Raw genomic sequence first — 8669 nt, forward strand, 5'->3', positions numbered from 1 at the left:
AAATGAAACTAATGGAACTTATTGTACAGAGAAGGAAAAGGAAACTTAAGTTGTTGGATGAAAAAATTCAGGAATTAAAAGATAAAATGACACCTTTCAGTAATTCCAGTGAGTTTGGAGATAAGGTTAAACAAATTCAGGAATATGTTAAAAAAGTGGATGAAGATACACAGAAAAAGAAAATTAAAAAATATTATCGAGATATGCAGGACTATAAAAACAATAATGTTTACAAATGGCAAGAAGATGTTACAAGTATTAATAGTGAATCTAGGAGCTCCTCACCAGGAATAGGAAATGAGAGGACGACAGGGAAATCACCTATGGCTAAAAATAAATCCCCTCAGGGTAAAAGAAAATCTCCTATGAAAAATAAGGAACAAAATCAAAATGGGACACCAAAATATAATGTGCCAGTATTTAACAGGTTTGAGCCTTTTAATAATTGGGGCACCCTAGTACCTCATGAATATGGATATCCGCCAATGAGGTAGGATTTTCAGAGGGGTGGGTATGGGGGACCCCCATGGAGAGGGGGAGGAGGAAGGGGGCCATTTCAGATGAGGGGAAGAGGAGGACCTTTCTATCCACCCAGGAGAGGGGGAGGAGGGTGTAGACCTCCTATGAACCAACAGGACCCCTACTGGCAAAAAGGAGGGGATGCAGAGGAGGGAAAAGGAAAAAGAAAGAGGTCAGCCTAAATCAAGGGATCTTTAATTTGAGTGATTCTGTTTTAAATGAAGAAGAGTTAAAAGTTTTAGCACTAGGATTGAAATACGCACCGGACAAAAAACTTAATAAACTGGAAACTTATATTGACTTACATAAGTTTGTGAGGAAAGTAAATTTAAAGAAGTATTGGGCTAATAGAAATAACAAGAATTTTGAGTATAACAGTGAAAAGGGAGAGGACTATTTTCTGCATACACAGTTGAGGAACAAATCTGTGTTTAATCCGAAAATTGCTAATAACTGTTGTGTAGAAACTTTTAAAAAAATGGTGGAATATGATCTGGAGGGTTTATCCATTCCCTTTATGAGGAGGAAACAGGATTTAGAAATTGGTATAAAAAAACTGGAGGAAAATAAAAATATTGTTATAAGGCCGGCAGATAAGGGTGGTGGCTTGGTGGTACTAAATGAGGTAGACTACTACACAGAATTAAGTAGACTGGTAGATGATGTTGAAACATATGAGTTATTAAAGGGTAACCCTACCATTAAATATAAGAATTTGTTAATAAAACATGTTAAAGAAGGTGGTAAAAGAGGAATACTTAACAAAAAAGAGATAAAATATTTGGCACCATCTGCTCCAATAATACCAGTGATCTATCAATTACCAAAAATCCACAAAGATCTTACTAAACCCCCTGGGAGACCCATTATTAGTGGGATAGATTCTTTGTTTTGTAGACTGGGTGAATATGTGGATAAGTTTCTGCAACCTCTAGTTTCCATGTTTCCAGCATATCTGAGGGATAGTGGTGATTTGATCAATCTGATTATGGGAATTAGGGAGGAGGGGAGATGTGTGATGGCTAGTGTAGATGTTAATTCCCTGTATACTAATATAATACATGCGGATGCACTAGGAGCAGTTAAGTGGGCCTTAGAGGCCAAAGCAGGTTTGAAATCACAGCAAACTGAATTTATACTTAATAGTTTAAATTTAGCTATGTCACATAATTACTTTTGGTACTCTGGAAAATACTATAGGCAAGCAAGGGGTGTGGCCATGGGGGCCAAATACGCACCATCGGTGGCGAATTTGTTCATGAGTAGATGGGAAAGTGAAGCCATTTTTAAGAAAAGAACTACAGAATTGCTAGTTTATAGAAGATTTATCGATGATATTATCATAATTTGGAAAGGTACAAGAGAGACATTGGAGGAGTTTATTCAAGAGATGGGGAATAATTCTTTCAATATATCATTTACCAAAAATATTAGTGAAGTGGCAGTAGACTTCTTGGACCTGACAATTTATAAGAAAGATGATAGGTTTTACACCAAGACATATTTCAAGCAAGTCGATAGGAATGGATACATCCCTAATTTTAGTTGTCACCATAGAAATTGGCTAAAATCCATCCTTAAGAGTCAACTTATTAGGATCAAACGTAACTGTGATGATGAAGGTGTTTTCTTGGAGCAATCGGAGGTGTTATTGCAAAGGTTTAGGGAAAAAGGCTATGGAGAAGAAAATCTGGCTGCTTCATTGGAACAGGTTAGAAAGATTAGTAGAGAAGAACTCTTAAAGAAAAAAGAAAAGAAAAAGGAGTTAGGAGATGTGGCTTTCATTACAGGATATTCTAAACATTATAAATTGGTTGAAAACATCATTAAAAAATATTGGCCAATTCTAATAAGGGATGAAACTCTCAGGAAAGTGCTACCTAGTAAACCATTGTTTGTTTATAGAAAACCACCAACCAAGTATGGGAGATGTTTGGCTTGCAGATCCTTGAAAGGGGATAGGAAAAAGTACTACAAGGATTTTCAATCCTGTTATAATGGTGCATCCCATAAGATCAAAAAGTTTATATCATGTGACAGTACGCATGTCACCTATTTGTTGGAGTGCTCTTGCAAACTCCAGTACATAGGGAGAACAACGAGAAAACTTGCCACCAGATTGGGAGAACATATTAGAAATATAAAGAAGGGATTTAAACATCATAGTTTATCATATCATTTTAGAAAGTATCATAACAGAGATCCGGCATCGTTGAAATTTTGTGGGATAGATAGAGTAGAAGCCCCTTGGAGAGGAGGAAATATGGTAATAAATGTATCTCAAAATGAAACGAAGTGGATATACCAAATGGGTACATTGTATCCTAATGGGTTGAATGTAGATATTGATATAAACTGCTTTTTGTCCAATTGGTAAAATATAGTTAATGTCCGAAGTGCGTTTTCATGATTAGGAATTTTTATAATATTTTTTATAATTTTGGGAATTTATCTTTATATTTTTTATATTTATTTTTATTTTTATTTTTGTTTTATTTATGTTTATTTTTATTTATTTTTAGTATTTATTTATTTATTTTTTTTTAAATTTATTTATTTTTATTTGTATTTTTATTTTTATTTTAATTTAATTTATATTTTAATAAAAAAAAATTTTCTATTTTGTATTTTAATTCAATTATTAATACCTATTTCTATATAGATTTTTTTGTTTAATGTATCGTAATTCCCTGCTTTTACCTTTATGTTTTGGGGTAGAAGACCTAAGGTTATGGATAAAAGTATGTTTTTTAATTTAAATGCATTTGTTTCTGTTGTAAGGGGACCCCACATGGGTATACAGAGGGATGGCGGTGATGGATAGGTTTGTGTCCAGAGTAATTAGTGGGAGGGATCTCCCACTGCTTTATAAACGGCTTGGGAGTGGAAAAGAGCGTCTTGATAACGCCCTGTGGGTGGGGCGAAACGCATTGACGCACTTCCGGTTGCCTGTTCCGGCGTCTGACGTCATTTCCGGTGAGTGGAACGCACGCCGAGCGGTGCGTTCCAAGGGGCCATTTTTGAATAGTGAATGAGTCTGCATCTGAGGTCTGCCATCCTGCTGTATACTAGGCTGTGGGGTCTTTTATGCAAGAGTCGCTGTACATGGAAAGAGGATCGTTTTTAAAGAAAGATCGTTGTTGTTTGAAATAAAATGTGGGTTATATCCTGCTAAAATGTGAGTGGTCTGGAGAGATTTTTTTTTTTTTTGATGAGAAATCACTACGGTATTACGCTATGGTTTTTTCTTCTTCCTGATTTTCCTTGGGGGATTCGGTGAGAGGAGTAACCAGAAGAGGTACCCAGATCTGAAAGGAGGTATTATTTGGAGGTCCTATATAAAGTAAAGGGGGTCCAGGAACCCCTTATATTCCTGAAAGGCGTGTGACTCACTAATATCTGGTGAGTGCGGTTAATATTGGTTTTTGCACTGGTGGATGGTGAAGGGATCAAAAGCACGGAAGAATCCAATGAAAATTACAGTATCATTACAGTTTTTGTCACGGGACTGTTATTTTGTGATTTTTTTGTCACTGGACTTATTAATTCAATAATTATTTACTTATTTATTTATTTATGTATTTATTTATATATATATTTTTTATTATTTCATTAGCATATAAGTGGTCACGTTTTTTTAGTTTTTGTCACGGGACTGTTATTTTGTGATTTTTTTGTCACTGGACTTATTAATTCAATAATTATTTACTTATTTATTTATTTATGTATTTATTTATATATATATTTTTTATTATTTCATTAGCATATAAGTGGTCACGTTTTTTTAGTTTTTTTAGTTTGTCTAATAGGTTGGGTGATGCAATTTATTATGTGGGTTTGCGCTGGTATTTATTGATATAAGTTTTTTGAATAGTGAATGAGTCTGCATCTGAGGTCTGCCATCCTGCTGTATACTAGGCTGTGGGGTCTTTTAGCAGGATATAACCCACATTTTATTTGAAACAACAACGATCTTTCTTTAAAAACGATCCTCTTTCCATGTACAGCGACTCTTGCATAAAAGACCCCACAAGCCTAGTATACAGCAGGATGGCAGACCTCAGATGCAGACTCATTCACTATTCAAAAAACTTATATCAATAAATACCAGCGCAAACCCACATAATAAATTGCATCACCCAACCTATTAGACAAACTAAAAAAAGTGACCACTTATATGCTAATGAAATAATAAAAAATATATATATAAATAAATACATAAATAAATAAATAAGTAAATAATTATTGAATTAATAAGTCCAGTGACAAAAAAATCCCAAAATAACAGTCCCGTGACAAAAATTGTGATTATACTGTAATTTTCATTGGATTCTTCCATGCTTTTGATCCCTTCACCATCCACCAGTGCAAAAACCAACATTAACCGCACTCACCAGATATTAGTGAGTCAGGAATATTAAGGGCTCCTGGACCCCCTTTACTTTATATAGGACCTCCAAATAATACCTCCTTTCAGATCTGGGTACCTCTTCTGGTTACTCCTCTCACCGAATCCCCCAAGGAAAATCAGGAAGAAGAAAAAACCATAGCGTAATACCGTAGTGATTTCTCATCAAAAAAAAAAAAAATCTCTCCAGACCACTCACATTTTATTTGAAACAACAACGATCTTTCTTTAAAAACGATCCTCTTTCCATGTACAACGACTCTTGCATAAAAGACCCCACAGCCTAGTATTGATATAAGTTTTTTTGGTTTTTGCACCTGTGTACAGCAGCATCTCACGGGGAATTGTGTGTCTAATAAGAGAATCCTGGGCGCTGAGGTTTTTTCTTTTTGTCTACATATTTGAGGTGTTATCACTTTTTGAAACTTAGCAGCCATGGATATTTTCAATTTTGCATCTCAGAAAAGGGTTAATATAGAGGATGTTTTTTCACAAAATTATGAGCATATGGATTTAACTAAAGATTTTAGACACCTTAAGAATTCATTGGATAAACAAATTAGAGCATGGTGGGACGTGGCCACTCATGAAAAATATATAAAAGAGAGGATCACGCCTAGGAGGCTAAGGTGGGAGGTGGGACCTAATGATGGTTTGATGAGTAAGGAATTGGATGAGGAATGGTTCTCTTTTTTTAATAATGTGGAAATGAAACTAATGGAACTTATTGTACAGAGAAGGAAAAGGAAACTTAAGTTGTTGGATGAAAAAATTCAGGAATTAAAAGATAAAATGACACCTTTCAGTAATTCCAGTGGGTTTGGAGATAAGGTTAAACAAATTCAGGAATATGTTAAAAAAGTGGATGAAGATACACAGAAAAAGAAAATTAAAAAATATTATCGAGATATGCAGGACTATAAAAACAATAATGTTTACAAATGGCAAGAAGATGTTACAAGTATTAATAGTGAATCTAGGAGCTCCTCACCAGGAATAGGAAATGAGAGGACGACAGGGAAATCACCTATGGCTAAAAATAAATCCCCTCAGGGTAAAAGAAAATCTCCTATGAAAAATAAGGAACAAAATCAAAATGGGACACCAAAATATAATGTGCCAGTATTTAACAGGTTTGAGCCTTTTAATAATTGGGGCACCCTAGTACCTCATGAATATGGATATCCGCCAATGAGGTAGGATTTTCAGAGGGGTGGGTATGGGGGACCCCCATGGAGAGGGGGAGGAGGAAGGGGGCCATTTCAGATGAGGGGAAGAGGAGGACCTTTCTATCCACCCAGGAGAGGGGGAGGAGGGTGTAGACCTCCTATGAACCAACAGGACCCCTACTGGCAAAAAGGAGGGGATGCAGAGGAGGGAAAAGGAAAAAGAAAGAGGTCAGCCTAAATCAAGGGATCTTTAATTTGAGTGATTCTGTTTTAAATGAAGAAGAGTTAAAAGTTTTAGCACTAGGATTGAAATACGCACCGGACAAAAAACTTAATAAACTGGAAACTTATATTGACTTACATAAGTTTGTGAGGAAAGTAAATTTAAAGAAGTATTGGGCTAATAGAAATAACAAGAATTTTGAGTATAACAGTGAAAAGGGAGAGGACTATTTTCTGCATACACAGTTGAGGAACAAATCTGTGTTTAATCCGAAAATTGCTAATAACTGTTGTGTAGAAACTTTTAAAAAAATGGTGGAATATGATCTGGAGGGTTTATCCATTCCCTTTATGAGGAGGAAACAGGATTTAGAAATTGGTATAAAAAAACTGGAGGAAAATAAAAATATTGTTATAAGGCCGGCAGATAAGGGTGGTGGCTTGGTGGTACTAAATGAGGTAGACTACTACACAGAATTAAGTAGACTGGTAGATGATGTTGAAACATATGAGTTATTAAAGGGTAACCCTACCATTAAATATAAGAATTTGTTAATAAAACATGTTAAAGAAGGTGGTAAAAGAGGAATACTTAACAAAAAAGAGATAAAATATTTGGCACCATCTGCTCCAATAATACCAGTGATCTATCAATTACCAAAAATCCACAAAGATCTTACTAAACCCCCTGGGAGACCCATTATTAGTGGGATAGATTCTTTGTTTTGTAGACTGGGTGAATATGTGGATAAGTTTCTGCAACCTCTAGTTTCCATGTTTCCAGCATATCTGAGGGATAGTGGTGATTTGATCAATCTGATTATGGGAATTAGGGAGGAGGGGAGATGTGTGATGGCTAGTGTAGATGTTAATTCCCTGTATACTAATATAATACATGCGGATGCACTAGGAGCAGTTAAGTGGGCCTTAGAGGCCAAAGCAGGTTTGAAATCACAGCAAACTGAATTTATACTTAATAGTTTAAATTTAGCTATGTCACATAATTACTTTTGGTACTCTGGAAAATACTATAGGCAAGCAAGGGGTGTGGCCATGGGGGCCAAATACGCACCATCGGTGGCGAATTTGTTCATGAGTAGATGGGAAAGTGAAGCCATTTTTAAGAAAAGAACTACAGAATTGCTAGTTTATAGAAGATTTATCGATGATATTATCATAATTTGGAAAGGTACAAGAGAGACATTGGAGGAGTTTATTCAAGAGATGGGGAATAATTCTTTCAATATATCATTTACCAAAAATATTAGTGAAGTGGCAGTAGACTTCTTGGACCTGACAATTTATAAGAAAGATGATAGGTTTTACACCAAGACATATTTCAAGCAAGTCGATAGGAATGGATACATCCCTAATTTTAGTTGTCACCATAGAAATTGGCTAAAATCCATCCTTAAGAGTCAACTTATTAGGATCAAACGTAACTGTGATGATGAAGGTGTTTTCTTGGAGCAATCGGAGGTGTTATTGCAAAGGTTTAGGGAAAAAGGCTATGGAGAAGAAAATCTGGCTGCTTCATTGGAACAGGTTAGAAAGATTAGTAGAGAAGAACTCTTAAAGAAAAAAGAAAAGAAAAAGGAGTTAGGAGATGTGGCTTTCATTACAGGATATTCTAAACATTATAAATTGGTTGAAAACATCATTAAAAAATATTGGCCAATTCTAATAAGGGATGAAACTCTCAGGAAAGTGCTACCTAGTAAACCATTGTTTGTTTATAGAAAACCACCAACCAAGTATGGGAGATGTTTGGCTTGCAGATCCTTGAAAGGGGATAGGAAAAAGTACTACAAGGATTTTCAATCCTGTTATAATGGTGCATCCCATAAGATCAAAAAGTTTATATCATGTGACAGTACGCATGTCACCTATTTGTTGGAGTGCTCTTGCAAACTCCAGTACATAGGGAGAACAACGAGAAAACTTGCCACCAGATTGGGAGAACATATTAGAAATATAAAGAAGGGATTTAAACATCATAGTTTATCATATCATTTTAGAAAGTATCATAACAGAGATCCGGCATCGTTGAAATTTTGTGGGATAGATAGAGTAGAAGCCCCTTGGAGAGGAGGAAATATGGTAATAAATGTATCTCAAAATGAAACGAAGTGGATATACCAAATGGGTACATTGTATCCTAATGGGTTGAATGTAGATATTGATATAAACTGCTTTTTGTCCAATTGGTAAAATATAGTTAATGTCCGAAGTGCGTTTTCATGATTAGGAATTTTTATAATATTTTTTATAATTTTGGGAATTTATCTTTATATTTTTTATATTTATTTTTATTTTTATTTTTGTTTTATTTATGTTTATTTTTATTTATT

The sequence above is a fragment of the Staurois parvus genome, unplaced genomic scaffold (genome assembly GCF_062004578.1).
Source record: "Staurois parvus isolate SC_StPar_1 unplaced genomic scaffold, SC_StPar_1.0 ptg000656l, whole genome shotgun sequence".
NCBI classification, from domain to species: domain Eukaryota; kingdom Metazoa; phylum Chordata; class Amphibia; order Anura; family Ranidae; genus Staurois; species Staurois parvus.